Source organism: Triturus cristatus, chromosome 9, assembly GCF_964204655.1.
Source record: "Triturus cristatus chromosome 9, aTriCri1.1, whole genome shotgun sequence".
NCBI classification, from domain to species: domain Eukaryota; kingdom Metazoa; phylum Chordata; class Amphibia; order Caudata; family Salamandridae; genus Triturus; species Triturus cristatus.
The window spans coordinates 529214779-529237479 of NC_140592.1; positions in this window are offsets into that span (position 1 = coordinate 529214779).

Below are 22701 nucleotides of genomic sequence, written 5' to 3' on the forward strand. Positions count from 1 at the left end.
TTTCCACGAACTCACCCTGAACTGAGTGTTCAAAATGGGCCACCCCCGACTCTGTTGGGCCTAAAGGGTCTATGGAAAAACAATTATCCGAACACCCATGAACATTAAAGTCGCCCATGATAATAATGAAACAGTTATTTTCGTTATTCTCCTTGTAAGTACCCAAAAAGCGATTTAATGCGGTCAGGTGTTCAACTATGGCATCTCTATGGTATGAATTATAAAAATTGTCAATTAAAATATCACTTCCCCCGATTGGGGAAATTTGAACTGCCAGACAGTTACATGAACCCGTGTCTAATTGAATCTGTGAGCCAGAAATGCTTGCAGAAATCAGTGTGACCAGCCCGCCCTTAGCCCTACCCATGTTAGATGGTACCGCAGACAAATAAAAGCTTGTATAACCATCTAAGACCAGAGTATTATCAATGTCCCAAGTTTCTTGAAGACAAATTACTTCTCCCATACCCATGAGGTCTCTCCAAGCTGGGTCGTCTATTTTGTTTCTAAGACCGGCTATGTTCCAGGAAACCAATTTTGTTAAAGGGCCCAAAATCCCCAAATCGGGGCCATTAATTGCCGAGGTCACTACATCAGAAGTGGAGAGCCGGGTGTTAGGAACAATAGTGTCTTCCCGTATCCCTAGTCACTCATTTTCATCTAAGTTGGAGAAGGCAGAAAACCTATTTGTGACAGGGACAGCATATTCGTAACAGCCACTACCAGTAGGATAAACATTGATCGCTCTCCTGTCGTGAACTGGTGGATAAAAAAAGCCCAGAGGAAAAACGTTAACATACTCCTGATGGATTCTAACTGAACCGGCCTGCCTCAAAATATCACCAACTAATTTAGGTGCCCTAAAACTTATAACAATACAATCACCATCTAGACTCTTTTCAGTCCTACCCACCCATGGGACTCTTCTAATCATCAAGAAATTGCTGTCGAGATGATGCCCCAGAACAGTTTTATTTGCCAAGTAATGTAGGGCCTTATTTTTTAGGGAGGTCCAATGCTCCCGTTTCCCGTCCATTAGCTTTGGTACATTGGCTAAGATAATTGTATAGGGACATGCCTCTGGAGGTAAGTGTAATGACGAATCGCTCCCGACAGACTGTGCTGTGGAAGATGTCCTCCCCCCAGAGTTTTGTATACAAGTTTCTTTGCCCCGGACTGTAGCGGGATCTTTTAGTGGTGGGGGTAAGGTTTTAGGGCCTGTGCCAGAGATGATAGTAGAAAGCACAGGTTGTTGATGCGGAATAATCATAGAATCCAACAGGTTGTTAACTGTTGTTGTACACGTATTTTGGGAATCAACTACCATAGTACTTGGGCCTACAATTGAACTTGTTTTCTTAGTGTGAGATTCAATTTCAATAATGCGATCCTCTATTCGCTTCAGAGAGGCCAATAGCGGTACAGTAAATAGCTGAAGGCGGGCATCTATAATCTTCGCAAGCTCAGTCGCTATATTTGCATTGACATTTTCAGGACCCCGATTTCTTTGTTCAGTTATTCCCCCATGCATTATCACGCTACCTGTCTGTGGGGCACTAATTTTAACCTGGTTCAACCCAGGTGCGGGACTGGTAATTCTCGAGATTTTAGCCATTTTCCGGTTACCCTGGGGATTCTTCTTAGCCTTTCTCTTACCCAACTCAATATTACCCCTACTTAATGTCTGGTTGGATTTAGCTGTAATGTATGACTGTCTTGTACGAATAGCCACAGGGGAAGGTGCTGGGCTTATAATCAGTAGGGGAGCGGTTGTAGCCAAGGAAGAAACGTCAGCATTCGATCCATTTAAAGTTATACAAGACTGAGCAGCAACGGGGAGTGCATTGCTTGGAGCAGGGTCCGTAGGAGATGTAGCTAACAGGGGCTGCCTAATCGGTTCTAAGGACAGCCTACGCTCCACCAAAGCTATTTCTTTCACAATGGCCGACTCGGCCTGTTTGAGGTAACTATCGAAAGTTCCCGTGCCAGCAACTCTCGTGCTCGCCTTGGCGTTCATATTCAGTACTATCGGCAAAAAGACACTACCGGCAACCAAGCATCAACTGTGGCCTCACAACAATGCACAAACCATCAACCCGTAAGTGATCAATTGGTTGAAACACAAAACCAAGAGAATAACCCCAGCCCAGCCTCTATCGGCCTCTGAGGGCCTAAGAGGGCCCGCCCTTTGCCCGGGCTTAGCCCGGCGCCGTCCGCGCGCGTCCCGCGAGGCGGGAGTCCCGATTCAAATTTAAGCGCCACTGGGCGCGAGCTGACGGTGAGCGTCGTCCAGCCGCTAGGGCTCCTGGGAAGTGTAGTCTCCCCGCACAGCGGCCGCGCCCTTAGGTGTAACGGGGCTGCAGGCAGCGGGGGAGACCAGCGATGTATGTTCCCACAAGACCCCAGGGAGGACAAGAGTTCAACAGGGGCTCGCCGAAGGTCCACAGGGTCCAGCAATCAGGTGAATCACCCGCACAGTTCACGGCAATACTGACAAGGCTCCCACTCGCCCGGAGTCCCGATTCAAATTTAAGCGCCACTGGGCGCGAGCTGACGGTGAGCGTCGTCCGGACGCTAGGGCTCCTGGGAAGTGTAGTCTCCCCGCACAGCGGCCGCGCCCTTAGGTGTAACGGGGCTGCAGGCAGCGGGGGAGACCAGCGATGTATGTTCCCACAAGACCCCAGGGAGGACAAGAGTTCAACAGGGGCTCGCCGAAGGTCGGCAGGGTCCAGCAATCAGGTGAATCACCTGCACAGTTCACGGCAATACTGACAAGGAGTCACTTCCCTGCATTTGTAGGCACCCCAACAAAGTTGACCAGTCTGCTGATCTTGAGCTCCTCCGGACTCCGTAAGGTCCTGCAGCACAGATGGTGGTTCTCCACAGCTCTTGAGGCCTGGCCTGCCCTCTCACCACGTTTGAGGCCAATATCCCTCGTGGAGGCTGCAATAACCAAACCTCTGTGCACAGCATCAAGTTGCAGTTGCAAAGGATTGTTTGCTTCCGTTCAAGAAGATCTTTGGGCTCCAAGTATCTCCAACCTCGAGCATCTCCAGTGACCAGAATCTTTGGCCACACCGCATCGTTGTGCATCGTGGCCTGCATCTTTTGGTGAGCTGCTTGAGGTCCTCTTGCTACTCCAGTGCCTCCGACCGGTGGGTCCATTTGAGGGTCACCTTTGTTTCTTTTGGGCTCTCCTGATTGCTCAGGGCCTACCCTGACTCCCCTGCTTGTGATGAGACCCCCGAACCTTGCTGGTCCCGACATTGCACCTTCTTTGACTTCTGCATTGGTTGCATTTGCCAAGGCTTGTTGGTGCTTCACCGGACACCAACCCCTCAGCACGCGACATCCAATGTGGGACAGCTCGTGCACGGCTCCTGGTCTTCCTCAGTGTAGCCTGATCCTCACAGCTACAGAATCAAGGTAATCCTCATCTCTCCTGCCACACCCGACATCGGAGGGTATTCGTCTTCCAAGTCTCCAGGTCACTCCTGAGAGACATAGACTATGTCCCCTCTGGTTCCAGGTACCTCTCAACTAGAATCCACTCGGATTCCACCGGACACTTTCTCCATCTTCAGCAGTGGCACTTTCCTGATGTCCCCCATTGGGTTCGACAGCAGTTTCCGACACCACTTCACACCTATGCACCCAGCTTCCCTGGGGTAGGTAACGTGGGTACTAGAGTATCCATGGTGGGGTGGGTCTCCAGCCTTCTGTCTTCCACAGGATATTTTCAGGGTCCACTGGGAAAGGTCCTTAATCTTTAAAATTCCAACCGTAACTTATACGTAGAGTTATACGGAGCACACAGTTGCGTTCCCACACTGCACACATTCTCTGTGGGGTTCGTAGTCACTCACCTTGGGTGGTTCCTTGGGTCCCTAGCACTTCTATGTCCTCTCGGCATTGTTTTGACCCGAGTCGTGGTTCTTATACCACTTTCTTAGTATTTAGTTTGGACCTCCCCTGGGGCCCACTGTGTATTCTGTGCTATGTACTATATTTCCATGCAAGTATTGTGCATTGTGCTTTTTCCGTTTAGGAGATATCTAAATGTGTTAGAGAGTATAATAAAATAAATACATATTATTTTTTTATCAATACTTTGTATGATTCTTTTTCACTTAATCTATACTATAAGATTGCATTCTGGTAAAACAAGCTGCTTTACACTCCTTCCGGACGAAGCCTGAAGGCTGCTCTCCACAGCTACCACTTAGAGAGCTTTCTAAGGTTGTCTATGACCTCCTAAATCACTATAAGGGTAGTTATGACTAGTGCAAGGTGCCCACTTACATTATTGAATCAACAGTTTAGTGTCTAGGGGCCCGATTCACAGAATTAACTTAAGACAAAATCCTAAACTTAATACCACTTTGGTATTCACAGAAGGCACTTACTCATTTTGGTATTCACAGAAGGCACTTACTCATTTTGGTATTCACAGAAGTTAGGAGTCCTAACTTTAGGACTCCTAAATGCCTTCTGTGAATACCGAAAGTCTTAAAGTTAGGATTTTTCTCAGTTTAGGAGTAGTAAAGTTTGGACTCTTAACTTTAGGACTCCTAAATGCCTTCTGTGAATACCGAAAGTCTTAAAGTTAGGATTTTTCTCAGTTTAGGAGTAGTAAAGTTAGGAGTCCTAACTTTACTACTCCTTAACTGAGAAAAATCCTAACTTAAGACTCTCGGTATTCACAGAAGGCATTTAGGAGTCCTAAAGTTAGGAGTCCTAACTTCTGTGAATACCGAAATTAGTAAATGCCTTCTGTGAATACCAAAATGAGTAAGTGCCTTCTGTGAATACCAAAATGGTAGTAAGTTTAGGATTTTGTCTTAAGTTAGTTCTGTGAATCGGGCCCTAGGTGCTCAGATCGACTTATAGTATTTAGCTATAACAACCACATTTACACTTATAGTGGCCTTAGTGATTTATTTCACGCTCATTTTCTACTTTAGAAACAATTATAAACATTTATATCTTGTCTTTCTTAGAAGGGAAACTCTGTTTTTGTATATATACATTTCATAATAATAATTAAACATACGAAAACATTGACATTTAAATGAAAAGACAAAACAATTGTGAAGTAAACCAGTCCTTCAATCTAAGAACAAAGAACATGGTGGAATTTTCATTTATACATCAATCATGTTGTACATCCTGCCAGTGTAGGCTAGTTGGGATTGGGTGGTGCAAGATCATGCAGTTTGCCGTGTTTCCTGACTTCTGCTAGTCTGTTCGAACAATATCTTCCCCCAACCAGCTTGGTCAACGTGTTTCGAACCCTTCGTAATTTCAGGGCTTCTCCTCAGAACCCGGATTTGGTCAGTGCCAAAAAAGTGTAACATAAGACAATATTTTAGAATGTTAATCTAATCCCTCTTTTCCCTTTTATTGAATGGTTGGGGCTGCACCTTACTTGTGGTCGTTCACTACTGGAGTCCTGTTCATAGTGGTTTCTTTGAAAATGCAAATGTTCTGTGTATGTTGAAGCAAGTTTCTGGAGAAAAATCAAGTTATGGGTTTAACTGTGTATCTTATAGCAGGTATGCACATCTTTCCATAATGTCATCTGTTGGTCAAAAGATGCTCATAATTACACCAGAAAAACTTTTATTGAAGCTATTTAGGAGTCATGTTATTGTGTTGCCAATTTACAAATTAAGCAAACTTGACTGCTCTTTATAGTATTCAGTAAACGGCAGTCGGCGAACAAACTGGAATGTTTCTAAGCTTTGGCAGACCAGTGTGTCTGAACAGATTGAAACATTGTATCATGCTTAATTGTCTTCACGGAGCTTGTAAAGACGAAGTATATACATTATATTTTGACCGCGCTTGATTTAAACTTGTTTTATGAAGTGTTACATTGATTGCTTCCTGCGGTGTAACTTCTGTGATATTTCGAAATAGCGTGCCTGAAACAGTATGAAACATTGTATCATTTCGGTATGGTCGTGCGGATTACAAGATCAGGTTGCACGTTTACAAAACTCCGTCTATTTCCACTTGCTTTTGGGGATGAAGCACATTCATTTCTTTCTTCTCCTTAATTTGGCGGTGGTGATCAAGCAACGTGGAAGTGAATGAGGGCAGGACAAGTCTTGAGGCATTGCTAATAGACTATCTGCAGCGCATTCGTTGCAGGGCTGTGTTGCATGCTTGAATTGGTAATCCGGTTGTTGAGCAAGGTTTCAACTATGGGATTAAGTGTGGATTTGTCTAGCATAATCTGTTATTTTGACTTCACTTGTGACAAATACTGTTATAGATGAGGGTTACAGTCTATTAATTTCTGTCATTTCGTTCAATCCTCGAGAAGCCGCATAAAATTTTATTATCAAGTACGCTTCTCTCCTAGTTAGTGCGATTTTTGGATCGCCGCCTCTGGGATTTGGCTTGATGACACGGAGGGCTGTCCAGTTGAATTCTTTCTCATTGTGATTAGGGGGCATATGTATTAAGCCCTTTTCCCGTTTGCAAACAGGCCGATTCTCAGAATCGGCCCGTTTGCGAACGGGAAAAGGCCTTTTGGGATGTATCATCCCAAAGGGGCATCGCATATTAGAGAATCACAAATTTGCGATTCTCTATTTTGCGATTGCATTTAAGGAATTGCAAATTGCGATTCCTTAAAGGCGATGTAACAAGCACCCAAGTTGTGCGATTTCTCCTTAAGAAATCGCAAATTACCACCAACTTCAAGTTGGTGGTAATTTGCGATTTCTTTGAAAGATGCACTTTTTGGCATTTTTCAAAGTGCCATGTGGCGCACATACATGCCCTTAGGGCATGTATGTGCACCACATGCGCACAAATGCTCATTTCAGGGGTGCATCAGGGTGTCCTTATGACACCCTTGCACCCTTGAAATTATTCTCAATTTGCGATTCTCTAATTGCGAATCGCTAATTGAGAATGTCTTCCCATTCATTCTTATGGGCCTCCTGGCCCATAGGAATGAATGGGAAGGTATTCCTTAATTGCGATTTGCAATTTGCTAATCGCAATTAAGGAATGCTAAAGAATCGCTAACAATTTGCGAATTTTTACTTACATCTCGTTTGCGAATCCCAAATAGCGATTCTCAAAAAATCGCTATTTGAGAATCGCAAATAGAGATTTTGATACATATACCCGTAAGTTCTGGAAAGTTTTTCACTAAGGGTGCACTCATCACATTGGGGCATATGTATGAAACTCCCGTTTTGCGAATCTCAAATTGCGATATTTTGCGATTTGCAGTTTGAGATTCGCAAATCGGGATGTAAATAAAAAATTGCTAATGTTTAGCGATTTCTTAATAATCGTAAAAAAGTCTCAGAAACATGATTTGCGATTCCTTAATTGCGAAATTCGCAAATTAAGAAATCGCAAAAGCGGGAATCTGCCATACAGGTGCAGCCTGATGACATCACAACCAGGAAGTGGGAGTGATTTGCTGCACCTGCTTACCTGAGCCACACCCAGAGGCTGTTTGGAGAGTGTGAGGAGGCATCTCAGGAGAGAACAAACACCAATGGAGTCCCAGAAGCAACATGAGGGCAAGCAGGCTGAGAAGAGAAAGAGGAAGCACAAATTCTCTGACAAGGAGCAGGAGGTCCTCATAGAGGAGATGGTTTGCAGCCATGAGGTCCTCTTTGGGAAAAAGGCACTGCTAGTCCCAGAAGCAAGAAAACGAAAGATCTGGCTGGACATACAAGAGAAAGTGAATGCTGTGGGTGTAACACATCGCACTGTCGAAGAATTGCGCAAGCGATGGTACGACGTGGCAAAGGTCTAAGGAGAGGGTGACAGCCAGACTCAAGGATGCAAACAAGACCGGGGGAGGACCATCCAAAGCAGCAGATTTAACACCCCACGAGGAGCTTTTGGAGTCCACCCTCCTGCCTGAGAGCATCGGTGGTGTGGCTGACATTGACAGCTCCGACCCTGCATCCAGCAGCCAAGGTAAGATGCATGCAAAATAAATCTGCCCCGATCCCCATCCCATGCAGACTTCCCCAAATGCGCAAAATATACACAGCAAATGTCATTCCAGTCCAAGTCTTACAGCACACCCAGCAATGCATCATGGAACTTGTAGTAATATGTATGACAGTTTGTCCATGAGACATAGGAAATCTAATGCAACATGTGGGTCGGGGATAAGGAAATAATACAGTGTCAGAAGTTAGCCTAGACAAACTGTAGAAACTTTCTTGAGTGCAAATTGCAGACAATGGCACAAACTCATGTATTCCCCCTTTACATCCACAGCTCAATCCAGGGCACTTGATGACAGTGCAGAGGGAGATGAGCATGAACATCCTGAGGAGCAGCATGATGATGGCGACTCCAGTGACGATACGGAGCACACAACAATCATGCGCAGGAAGCGCACACATGTGCCCCCACTGCCTCCATTGGAGGATGACATACAGCCCACAGGGGAGGACAGTGACAGAAGAGAGGAAAGTCAGGGTGTGTCACACATGCCGAGTCAGGAAACATAAAGGATGAGCATTCCACCACTGGAAAGACGCAGGTCAAGGCCCAGGAGCAGCACTGCCACTGATGCGGACAACACCATATTTTCAGGTCTGGAACACAGCATGCTGCAGGTACAGCGCATGCACAATGTAAATCATTGCGCTCAATCATTAGGCAGCTATGCACTATGAACAAAAATCAGCGCAACATGGGGGAGGGCATCATGGCCATGGCAGGTGCCATACGTGACCTCTGTGACACCCTGAGGCACAACCAAGACGCCAGTGACAGGACTGCCCGATGTGCAAATGCACGGCTGCACAATTACACTAAGGCCATGAACCGCCTCTGCACCACCACCAGCAATCTGACACGTCGCAGCATTACCATGCAGTTGGAAATGTTGCACTGTTGTCAGGACATTGCAAGAGGGCTAGAACAGGTCACCAGTGCAGTGGAGCAAATGCAGACGGCCAACTCAGGTGGCACCGCTCCCATGGTCTCTGGCGAGAGTGAGGAAACCTCAAGTAGGAGTAGCATCACACCTACATTGCCTGGAGCAAGAAGGCGCAGTTCCAGACAGGGTGCAGGACCTAGGAACACCATGGAGGGCACTCAGCCTGGAACCCAAACAGCACCAATGCGTCACCGAAGGAGGTGAACTGTTCAGTGACAATTTAGCATCAATGGGTGATGCAACCCAGCAACGCATATTGAACACTTACTTGTGAAGTACCTGCACTGTGTGCATAACATGTGCTGGGTACAGCAACAATGAATGCTTGAGAAGTGTGAATAAACACAGCACACATTAGAATCATTTTTTGACTCATGTCATCATTACTCACCTAGAAGTAGTTTTGTCTGATCTCAGTCCGTCTCTGGCTTCAAGCAGCTGTCCTGACTCCTGATGCTGGTCTGCCAGGGGGAGCAGGGCAATCGTCATCCGATGTGTCTGTATCTGTCACATCAATTGTGGTGCCTTTTCTCATAGCCATGTTATGTAGCATTGCACAGCTTGCCACGATTTTACAGCAGGTCTCAGGGCTGTATTGCAGTGCACCTCCACTTGTATGCAGGCACCGGAACCGGCTCTTTAGGATTCCAAACGTACGCTCAATGACGCAGCGTGTAGATCTGTGTGCCCTGTTGTATCTCCTCTCACTTGCATTGGATGGATCCAGATACGGGGTCAGGATGAAGTCCCACACTGCATAGGCACTGTCACCTGCAGGGATAGACACAATAGGTAAGTCAATGCCCCCCCCCCCCTCCAGTGATGTAGTGGATATATGGATGTGTGCCATGTATCTACCTAGCAGGTATCCCTCCCCAAACTCTCCAGCACTCAGACGTCTGTGTATTCCACTGTGTCTAAAGATGAAAGAGTCATGTGTACTGCCAGGGTATTTGGGTACAATGTCATTGATGATATACTTTGCGTTGCACACAATCTGTATATTCGGGGAATGGTAGCAATTACGGTTTCTGTAGACATATTCAGTTGCTGATGGGGGTGTGATGGCCATATGGGTCCCATCAATGCAGCCAATGACGTGGGGGAAACGTGCAATCTGGTAGAAGTCAAGTTTTGTTTGCTGTAATGCCTGTTGGGTGGTGGGGAAGTATATGTGATGTGATAGCCTCTGTAGCATTGCATCTAGAAAGGCATGGAAAAAGCACGAAAGGGCACTCTGTGACACCCTGCCAACCTCCGCTATGACCCCTTGAAAACTCCCTGATGCCAGGAGGTGCAGGGAGCACAGGACCTGCACATGTGTGGGAATTGTTTGTGTCCTGCGTGTAGGGTGTTCCAAATAGGGTTTCAGCTCCTCAATCAGGTCCAATATGGTCTGTGGGTGCAGCCTGTACTTGTCATGGATGTCCTCTTCAGTCTGCTGGAACAGAGTGATGCGTAGCCTGAATATACGTTCCTGTCTCATTCTCCTCTTTGCAATAGCCCGAATACGCAGCCTCCTGGCTATCACAAACAGTGCTGCCATTGTGGAAGGTTCTGTTGCATTGTGGGGTGGTTTAAGTACCTTACACCTGTTTACCACCTGCATGCACTTGGTGTTAATTGCAATTTCTTATTTTGCGAATCTCGCAATTAGCGATTTTTTCATACATGTCCTTGAGATTTCTTAGTTTGCGATATCCTTTTTGCGATTTTCACAAATTGAGAATATCGCAATTTAGGAATTCACAAGGATATTCGCAATTTTGGGGTTTCGCAGACTAAGAAATCGCAAATTTAGCGATTTCTTATTTTGCACTGGGAATGTGTGTCATACATATGAAATAGCGATTTTTTTATACGCAAACGCTGTTTTTTGCGATTCGCAGCGTTTGCGCATAAAATTTGGTTTCATACATATGCCCCTTTGTTCTTTAACCCCTTCCATGCCCATGACGGAACGGTTCCATCATGAGCATCGGTTGCGCTGTGCTCATGACGGAACCGTTCCGTCATGGCCCCGCCCGCGCTCGAACCCTTCAGCACCGCGGGGGAATTCCCGCCGCGCTGAAGGGGTTAATCTGGAACGGTGTTGCGCAATTCTTTGTCTGATCTCCTGGGTGGTTTTACCATTGTACATTTGTGAACAAGGGCAAATGATTGCATTAACTACATTTCTGGTTTTGCAATTTAAATGAGCATTATGTGTCCATTGTTCACGACCATTTGTATACACCGATCCTACAATGGTGGGGCTACAAGCCAGACAATTTCCACATTTGTGGTGACCTTGAATGGGTTGGACATTCAGAAAGGAACGCAAGTTATCTGGTTTCTTCTGTTTTTCGTCTGTGGCCCTGATTATACGTTGCCCAATACTGGTGTTTTTCTTTAAGGCGAAGAGTGGTATCTCAAGGTCTTCGTCCATTGTTTTAATAAGATGCCAGTTGTGGCAGATGATCTTTTTAAACGCATTTGTATGTGGGCCAAACGTTGATACACATACAAATCTGTTCATTGGTGTTTTGGGCTTTTTGTACAGCAGTTCTTCACCTGGTGTAAACCAAGTCCTTTTCCTTGAATGTTTCAGTAGTTTATGTGGGAAGCCTTTCTCTCTCAGTTTTTCCATCAGCGTAAATGAATGGAAGTCATAGTCCTCCCTCCATGTGCAGTTACGTCTCACTCTCAAAAACGGGCTATAAGGTAAGTTATCTTTCAAGCTTTTGGAGTGGAATCTTGTGAAATGCAAGGCAATTCGCTCACACTGGCACCTGGACTTTGTTGCCTGTCACTGGCCTCATCAGCACGGAGCACTTTATTGCAGTCCCCTGGAGATGGTGTAACGCCTCTTAAGACAGAACGTGGTCCTGCAGCACGGCATGTGCGCGGGGCGTGCCCGGGCGAAGACCTGGCCAAGACGGGCCCATCTTAGCTCGTCATAGCCAGGAAGAGGCTGGGCTGGGCCCCTTCTCTTGGTCTTTCCATCTGGACTTCCCTATGTGCTCGTGTTTTACCCTATCCACTCTGCGGATCAAGAAACTCTCTGGGTTGGTCCACTCCTAGCCTCAGTGTGGTCGTTACCAGGACTATTCGTAAGTGCCATCTGAACATTCTTTTATAGCTGTTTTTGTTTCCTATATTTTGATTTGATTTTTTGTTTTGTAACCCCAGTATAACCAACTAGTGGGCTATATTTCTGATATCAAAAATGGGGATGTGCACTACAAATGCATCGACTCACTTTGATGCTAAAGAAGAGAGCTGGACAGGATGAGAAACCCAGAGCCTTACTTATATTCTTTGGACATTTTCTGCTGCGTCAGTCAATATTTGAGAAGGCCAGACCGGATGCGAGACGAACAGCCGAGGGGTACTCCTTCTTTGTACGACCTGACTTCTGTCATACCATGGTAGAAAGGAGATGGAGACTCCGGCAGTTAATAACCCCTTTCCAGAAGCTGGGCTGCGAGGTCTTTTTAATGAATCCCGCTAGACTTAAGGTTATGCTCAAAGACACAAGTAGGGTATTCACGTCAGAGATACTAGCCCAGGAGTATCTGCAAGAACTTTCTCAGAAGTAGTGCTTTTTTCCCCCCTCTTTTTTCCCGGGTTTTTTATTTTTTTTATTCCACTGTATGGTTTTGACTTTTCATTATGTTCTTCTTGGAAGGGAACGGCAATGGGCACAGCATGACACAGGAGGCATTACAAGGGTCTATGGACCTTTTTTGCCTTTTTGAAGGGGTTGGGGAGGGGTCAGGGGTGGAGGGGGTCCGAAAGGGGGAAGGGAGGTTCTTTATCCTTTACACACATACTGGTACAGGGTGGGCACTTTTTAGGGTGTTTAAACATAATTTTTAATGAAGAAGCTCAGACTAGCCACAATTAATATTTGTGGACTGAATAATCCCCAAAAGAGGCGGAGAATAAGTCTGGATATTCAATATCTGCAGGCAGATATTCTGTGCCTGCAGGAAACACATATAGAAGCTAGTAGGTGTGGGATTTTGGAGTTGGCAGGTTATCAGTTGATTTCTAGTACTACACAGAATACAAAGACTAGAGGGGTGACCGTATTGGCAAGGGAAGGCCTAGCCAGATTCCCACGATTTTATGTTGATAAAATGGGTAGGTGGATAATTATACAATGCTGTTTGGAAAATAGTGCTTTTACATTATGTTCGGTCTACGGATCGGTGCTTGATGATCCAGCATTGTATGAGTGGCTTAAGATAGAACTAGTGCGCTGGCTTCCTCCTCTCATAATTTGTGGGGATTTTAATATTAATATGAATTGCCATATCTCCAATCAACCAGGTGTAGTATACAATGGTCATAAAACTAAAGTGTATAGAGCTATTTTACAATTAAAACTCCTGCATGGGTTAGTAGATGTTTGGGCTAAACAAGAAGCCAATGATCCAGGCTTTACGTAGTTCTCTGCACCACATAAAACACACGCTCGGCTGGATTATTTTTTTGTGTCAAAGGAGTTCTTACAAGAAAGCAAAATAATAAAATATCCCAGAATTATGTCTGATCATAACCCGTTGGTGTTAGAAGTAAATATTCAGATAAAAACTCCACTGTCACGATGGACATTTAATAGGGCTTTATTAAGCCAGCAAGATTATATACAATATATGGAGAAATGGATCCCCAGGTTTATTAAAGAAAACTTGGGAAGTACTAGTATCTGTGTAGTATGGGATACTCTAAAGGCTGGTATCAGAGGAGAAACTTCTAAGTTTGGGTGGGAAACGCAACAGAAGGAAAAAAAGCTGCTACAGACATTATATGATGACCTGGGAAGAGCAGAAGTTGACCTGATTGAGCTTCTATCTGCCGGGGGTGACCCGGTGATAGCTCAGTCAAGGATCATACTCATCAGGTCAACAATCACAGAGATCTCGATTAAAAAATCGGCGGCAGATATATGGCCTGGAGTAGCAGGGTGTATGAAAGCAATGAAAGGGTTGGACACATATTAGCAGTCCGTACTCGCGAAAAATTGGTCCGAACCCAGATTAGTGAAATTAAAGATCCTAGCGTAGGCATGGTTTCTGACCCCGAAGATATTCTTTCTGCTTTCCAAAACTTTTATCAGATTTTGTATTCAGATGATACCCGGATAGGGGACAAAGAGATCAGAGAATATCTAAATGGGCAGAATTTAGATAAGATTTCCCCAGAGGAGAGAGGAAAACTAGAGGCACCAATATCAATTGACGAGATCTTAAAGGCGATTGACTCTATACCGTCCAGCAAAGCGGTCAGTACGGATTTAATACCCGGGGAGTTTTACAAAAAGTTTAAAACACAGATGATAGATATTATGTTTGAGCTGTTTTTTAAATGCACAATTAAGTGAGATGGCCCCGGAATCGTGGAAATCCGCCAATATTGTAGTATTTCCAAAGAAAGGCAAACCTTTAAATGAACTGGGGTCATACCGCCCAATCACGTTGGTCAATAGTGATACAAAAATCTATTCAAAGAATTTAGCCAATAGACTTGCCGTAGTGATTTAGAAAGTAGCTTCGCTATGTAAACATGGCTTTGTCTCGGGGAGAGGAATGATAGATGATATTCGGCGCACAATTGCCTTATTTGATTTCTCTAAGGTTATGGGAGACCCTATGGCTCTTATACTTTTAGATGCAGAAAAAGCTTTTGATAGGGTCTCCTGGCCTTTTTTATGGGCAATTATGGAAAGAAAGGGTCTGGGGAAAGGATTTATCGGGGCTATCAGCTGTATGTACCAGGAACCTGTCACCAGAATTGCCATGATGGGCTCTACTTCTGAAGTAATCAAAATTAGCCGAGGTACGCGACAAGGGTGCCCTTGTTCTCCTCTATTGTTTGCGGTTGACATCGATCTCTTAATAAAGAAAATAGAGGAGAACTAAAAATTCAGGCTTTACACACTATTGGAGGGGACACCAAGATTTTAGCATATGCGGATGACTTGGCAATAATAACACCAAATCCGAGAGAGGCCCTTATAGAAATAGAAAGGGAAGCAAATCAATTTGGCAAGATTTCAGGATATCATCTTAATGAAAGTACAACGCTAATTGTCAAGAATGAGAAAACAGTTCTGGACGATGCTAGAGTAGTGGGAAACGCTAGGTATTTAGGGGTCAAAATCAGTGCTAATATAGATGAAATTGTCAATCTTAATCTGGAACCTCTGATACAGAAATCTAAGGTAGAGTTTAATAGGATGAACAATCTTTACTTAACACTATTAGGTAGGTGTAATGTAATCAAAATGTTGTTTTTACCTAAAGTCTTAGACTTTTTTAGAGCTATTCCTGTGGAGATAAACAAATCATGGTTCTTGACGATGAATCAAATGATTACTAGATTTTAGTGGGCTGGGCAACGTCCTCGAAGAGCTTTAAAATATATGACTTTGTCTAGAGATCGCGGAGGCTGGTCAGTTCCAAACTGCCAATTATATTATTGGGCTGCAGCCGAAGCAGACATATTTCAATGGTAGCTGTCAGGTGGCAAAAAAGCATTGATAGAGGCTATAAAATCCAAGTGTAATATTACAGTAGAATCAGCAAGGACCCTCTATAAAGCCACCGTTGCATCTGCAAAAACTGCATGGGAAATGGATCAATGGGATAGTTTGAAACTGGCCCTTGAGGTGAAAGATATGAAAACATTCTGGAACATTATATCTACAGGTAGCAGCAAAGGAAAGGCGGATTTTGAGCCAAATATAGCAACTGACTGCTGGAAAGAGCACTTTTTGGCTCTTTATGCCTCGTATGCTGTTGTGGCCAGCAGCCCGACCCCAGCTATTCTGACACACCCAAAGTCCAAAATAGTTATCCCCGAGATCACTCTGGCAGAAGTTATAAAAGCCCTAAGCAGAATAGTTCCAGGGAAAGCAGCAGGCTTGGACAAGATACCAGGGGATTTTTTTCAGGCTGAACCAAAGATCTAGGGCCCTTATTTATGTGTGGCCTATAATGCCATCCTACAGGGAATGGCTTTCCCTGCAACCTGGTCAGGTGCTGAGATCCTTCCAGTATATAAAAAGGGACCACCTCTATTATCAACACATTATAGACCGATCAGTTTGATCGATGTATCACAAAAAGTATTTGCCAGGATTTTATTAGATCGTCTGCAATCCTGGCTGGAGGAACACAAGATCATGATCCCTTTGCAAGCCGGTTTCAGAGAATAAACATCAACGGTAGATCAGATCTTTAGGCTCCAAGTTCTTTATTGGAAATCAGTATATCTAGAAGGAGGTAACTTGTATCTGGTCTTTGTGGACCTCAAGAGTGCATTTGACCTGGTACCTAGAGACGCATTGTGGGGTTGTTGATTGAATTAGGATTACCCTACTATTTTTAATTATACTGAGAAGGCTACACACTGGTAACTATGCCCAAATCAGGTATAGGAAGAATGGGGAACTCACGCCGCCCATCCCCATTAATAGGGGAGTCAGACAGGGATGCGTGCTTGCCGCTATCCTGTCCTGCATTTACATCAACGGACTGGTAAGTTCGCTGAGTGAATTGAAGGACATGGATGCCCCCAAACTAGCGCACAAGCCAATGATGTTTGCAGACAATACTTTACTCCTCTCTAAATCTCCTATGGGCATACAGAGAATTTTAGACAGGTTTTGTGAGTTCTGTAGGTCTAGGGGGCTGGAGATCAATATCCCAACAACAACATTTATGGTCTTCAACCCGACTAGATCAACCCGCCCCAACCCTTGCATGAACGGTATTCCCCTGGAGCGGGTATCTGTATTTGACTAACTGGGCCTTACCCTTACTGAAAATATGGCCTGGGGGCTCCAAATGGATAAGTCAAATCTTAAACTGGCCCAGACTGCCGGTGGCCTGGCCAAGTTTTACAGAAACTCGTTTCATAAGCCTGTAAGTACAGTCATGGAGATTTATAAAACCCAGCTTTGGAGTGCTGCCCTAGATGGGGCTGAACTTTGGGGGCACTCCTACCTTAGCCCTATTGTCAAAACGAAGAACAACTTTCTTAGGCAGCTATTCGGCCTACTGGTGAGTTCCCCACTGGTTCCACTGCGTATGGATCTAGGGGTGAGACCCATCGCAGAGGAATTTGGCTGCAGACCTCTACTCTTTTGGCGGCACCTCTGGGTGACACCCGAACTGGCCGAATACAGGTCTGAGCTCCTAGAAATTTTGAGACTCCCTGGCATAGGAAATCTGCCATGGTTTGCACATATCAGGGAAGGTCTCTGTTCTATTGGCAGCGACAATCTATGGTATAATCCAGATTCAGACTGTTTGACAATCTTGTGTAAACAACTAGATACCAGCAATAGGGTGGGCAAACTTGATAAACTCCATGTAGGTTCTACCACTGGATCTCTTACATCAAACTTCCTGGATGTGAAGGATACGTATAATATAAAGCCATGCCTAGATGAAATGCGACCGGCATTAGCCAAGAAACTGTATGTGCAGTTTCGGCATGGCTGCCTTCCCTTGCCTTCCCTTGCGTTCCTTCACTAATAAATGGTCCAGTGGTACTACTTTGGGGTGGCCAGCGTGTAGCTTGGGAGAGAAGTCTGAACTCCATGTATTCTTCTTTTGCCTGGAATACCACAAAATCAGACACAGATGGTTGATCCAATTGTGTGGGAACCTTGGCACAACACATTGCAAAGAAGCATTCAGGCTCCTAAAATATAACACTGAACTTCAAATTGTTTATGCGGTATGCGGTATCACGTTTTTTAAGCTCTATATGGTGGAGAACTGATTAATTTTCTTAAAGTTTAACCATGGACTGGGCTATGTGATTGACCTTCTCATTGTTTTAACCCTAAAAATAATTTTAACCTAAAATTGTTTTTATCTTGACTTTGAGCCTTTTTAACTGTTTTAGTATTGTCTGTACTAATCTGTGTTTGTTCTTTTATGGTGTACAAACCGAAATAAAAGAATAACGAATGAATGAATAAAGAGCAGTCAAGTTTGCTTAATTTGTAAATTGGCAGCACAATAACATGACTCCTAAATAGCTTCTATAAAAGTCTGTCTGGTACAACTATGAGCATCATTTGACCAACAGATGACATTATGGAAAGATGTGCATACCTGCTACAAGACACACAATTAAACCCATAACTTGATTAACGAGTAAGGTATAGCCCCAAGTCCCAACCATTCAATAAAAGTGAAAATAGGCAATAGATTAAATTCTAAAATATTGTCTTATGTTACACTTTTTTAGCACTGACGAAGTCCCGGTCCTGAGGAGAACCCCTAAAATTACGAAGGGTTCGAAACGCGTTGACTAAGCTGGTTGGGGGAAGATATTATTCGAACAGATTAGCAGAAGTCAGGAAACACGGCAAACTGCCTGTTCTTGTATCACACAATCCCAACTAGCCTACAATGGCAGGATGTACAACATGATTGATGTGTAAATGAGAATTCTGCCATGTGCTTTGTTCTTAGATTGAAGGACTGGTCTACTTCACAATTGTTTTGTCTTTTCATTTAAATGTCAATGTTTTCGTATGTTTAATTATTATTGTGAAATGTATATATGCAAAAAAACAAAAACAGAGTTGCCCTTCTAAGAAAGACATGATATGAATGTTTATTATTGTTTCTAAAGTAGAAAATGAGCGTGAAATAAATCACTAAGGCCACTATAACTGTAAATGTGGTTTTTATAGCTAAATACTATAAGTCGATTTGAGCACTTAGACACTGAACTGTTGATATTACTTTATAAGAGGCCCAGTCTGGGTGCTAGTTATAGGCCCAACCCCCCACTCTTACCACTTACATTAGTGGACATCATATAGCAGGCCAGCTTCTCACATTGGTGTGCAGTGACTGGGATTCAAGCCTGCATTGTTTTACCAGATAAATCTGTGTATTGATTAATTGAAAAACATCACTAATATTAGGCCCATACAATACAAGCTTAGAATAGTAAGTTCTACTGAACTTAGGGTTGGGTAATTCAAGGGTCTAGCACACCCTTTCTCCAACCTCAGAGAGTTTAGTTCCCATTAGGTTAGGTAGGTGAAACTCCACACCTCACTTAGTATGTCTTCTAAAGGAAATGCCAGTGTCTCTCTGCCTACTAGATACAGTGAGCTTTTGTTCCAAGAACTGAAAGCCCTGTGTGCCTCTAGGAAGCTGAAGGCAGGGAAAAGGGCCAACACTCAACGCCTCCTAGAGGTGTTACTGTTAGGTGACCTAAGGAAAGCCAGTGGGTCATTTGAACAGGAAAGAGTGGGTGGGCAGGAGACTGAAGGTAGGCCAGGAGGAGGACTCTCGTCCATAAACATAGTGATCCACCCACAGATAAGAATAATATGTCAGAATCTCCCACAATAGATATGTATCCCACAGTGGTGGAGAGTACACATTAGTTGTTAAAATACCCCTCACACACCAAAAGGGCCCTTGGTGTCATGCTTCATCATAGGGGTCTTCCCACCCCTCTACGGGACGGGCGTGCTACAACCTACGTTTGCGTGGGAGCACTGATATTTATGAGACAACTATGTGTGATGCGGCGTGTGAGAGGAAGGGTCTGGAGTGAATAGAAACGTGAATTAAAAAATACCTGGCTCTGTGGTCTAGAAAATTTTAATATACCCTTGAGCTGGTATTAGTAAAAGGTGGAGGGGAGGAGGTGTGGATGCCTCAATGAGCTGTGCCTCCTATGTCTGCCGACATGTTTCGAAGCTCCCCAAGCTTCTTCTTCAGGACCTTAAGGATCCCTTCCTAAAAACTCACTGTGTCGTGTAGTAACGTAAATATAAAGTAGAAAAGATAGTGTGCCAGGAAGTAAGTAACCTCCTAGGGTAAGTAATGCCTAAATAGGTCTTGTGTAGTCGATAAACCTGAAAGAGAACATAAAAGGGGAGATAAAAGCCATATTCACGTAGCAAGATGATTCCATCGTGAGCATTAAGTGATCTGAAAAGAAGTGATTTAGTAATCTCCTTTTAACGCTATTCATAACGTTATCACGTGTTCTGTCGTGAAAATAATGAGTGAAAATAGACAAAGACATTAGACAGAACGTACATATAACATAAAGCACACACTCTATATAAAAAGGAACACAGTTCCAATAATCATATTGTCCCAAATCAATATCTGTCGAGATCGGTGTGAAGACATCAAAAGGTCAACCTACTTGCTGTGGAAAAAAGAAAGACCTCATGAGCCTGTAGACCGAGTGGTAGGAGTGCCTAGTAGGCTATCTACAAGATGGGAAAGAGAATGGTATATGAAAACATAAGCCACAAGACTTACGAGGAAACCGCCCGAATAGGGCACAACCAGGACTAACGGCTATGCCGTACTTACAACTCCAAGGAACAATGTCCTGCCACGATTACCAGCCCGGTCAGCTCCGTCGGTAAGGCTGAGCTGGTGGGCGGGTGTTTAAGTATAGATTCCAATCAGGATATGCGCGCGAAAACAAGTGGCTACACCGTGGCGCGATATCCCGCTGGCTCTGCTGTCAAAGACCCGGAACCGGAAATAGACGGGCCGGGTCAGAGACGTGTAATAGTAAACAAAGTTTTTTTTAAACAAAAAAGTAAAGTGTGGCATAGCACTGGGTCAGCAATTATATCGGAGTGAAGACCGCGGGAAAGCAATCCGTTGGTGGTGCGGATAAAAAATATATATAGCCGCATCGGTAAAGACATTGTTACTGAGGAATTAAAGTAGAATAAACATTAGTTTGATGAAACAAGGTGAGGGCACAGTAACTGACCAGAAATTAGGAAGAATATTATTACTGGGTGTATCGGGAATGGACCCGTAAGTACTCAATGTGAATATTCTGAGACGGGGGAATTAAGCAGTCACTGCAGAGAGCATCAAAAGGTAGAAGTGCAATGTTAGAGCAGCAACTGGGTTTATCAAAAATGGACCCGTAAGTGCTGAATGGGAGCGATCTACCCTAAACCGGGGGTGGATTACATAATCATAGCTGTAAGTATCAGACAGGCAGAAGTATAATATTGGGGCGGTAACAACCTGGGTGGTGGTCTTCCGAGGACAACCCTCCATATGGAAAGGAGGAGGGAGAAGGTTGGCAACAAACGCACATCCTGGTGGTCATCACTATCAAATAAATTATCGCTATATCAGTGGTTACACAGATGTGTTGAAATTCAAAAGTGGAACTGATTCCATGGTATGTCGTCATTGAGCCCACAGATATGGGTTCCCAGGCGGAACACCCAGCGTTGTTCCTTTTCAAGAAGGCCATTTTCTCCATTGAGTCGTTCGATCACTGTCCACTGTAAGTCATCAATTCCATGTTTGTTAGATATGTAGTGACTGGACATCTTTGTGGTGCTCCTACCACATCTGATATTACTTCTGTGTTCTCCGACACAAATTTTGACTGGTCTTGTGGTCATGCCCACGTATTCGAGACCACATGGGCAAGTGATTAGATAGACCACATTTTTGCTGTTACAGTTAGTAAAGCTTCTCTGGTCCCACTCATCACCATTTCTGAACTTGATGCGCCTACTTCTTTTTGTGAGGTAGCATGTACTACATTTCCCGCATGGGTGGTGTCCCTGTATTGGCGGTAGCATGCCTTCTTTTATGACTCCTCTTAGACCTAGAATCTAACCCTGACTGGGTGGAGCCTGATGACTCCCACCTGGAAAACTCAGATCTACGAGAGGATATTACAGGTGGCCAAGAGGATGCCCCCTTTGTTCATCCTGGAAAAGTGCAGAGTAGACCAAGGAGGTCTAGAAACTCCTCTGCAGAATCCAATGCCTCAGGACAGTCAGCAGAGACCTCCATTTCTAGTAAGAGGGGGAACTCTTTGGATAGGGAATACCAAATGCTTGAACTTGAGAAAGCTAGGCGTAGGCTTAGGGAAGAGCAGCTGGCCCTTGACATAGAGTACCTAGAAGTCCAGAGAGCAAGGAAGAAATTGGGACTAGAGTCCCATGGTGGCAGCAAAAGTGTCCCTAGAGTTAGAGAAACTTCTCATTACCATAGGACCCTGAGCAGGATAGTCCATCCCTGCCATGTTGGGGATGACATCTACAAATGGACAACTGCTTTAAAAAGAGCCTGTAAAGTTCAGAAGGTCCCCTGGGAGCAGTGTGCAGCTATCTTGTGGCTCTCCCTTGCTGACAAAGGTAGAGATAGGCTCCTCACTGTTAGAAAAGAGGATGCTGATAATAGCTCAGTTTTGAAGAGTGCTCTCATTGATGGGTTTGGTTTAAACACTGAGCAATAAAGGATTAAGTTCAGAGACACCCAGAAAGCACAAACCCAGGACTGGGTAGATTTTGTGGATAGTGTCATTAAGGCTCTGGAAGGTTGGCTGCATGGCTGCAAAGTGCATGACTGCCAAGGATTTTCCAATTTGATTATGAGGGAGCAGGTCCTTAATAATTGTCAGAACCAGCTTTTGCACCAGTACCTGGTGGACTCTGATTTGACCTCTCCCCAAGAATTGGGAAAGTAGGCAGACAAATGGGTCAGAACCAGGGTGAAGCAGAAAAATGAGGGCAATGGTGGTGACCAGAAGAAGCAAGATTCTTCTAAATCACAGGATAAGGGTGGGGGCAAGGGCAAAGATAAGAAAGAGTCTTCTCAAGAGCCCCTAACACCTGCATCTGGGGGGGGGAGTCACAAACATCTAAGAAAGGCAAGAAGTAACCTTGGTGCTATGTCTGTAAGGTAAAGACCCATTGGACAAAGGATGATGATTGTCCTAAA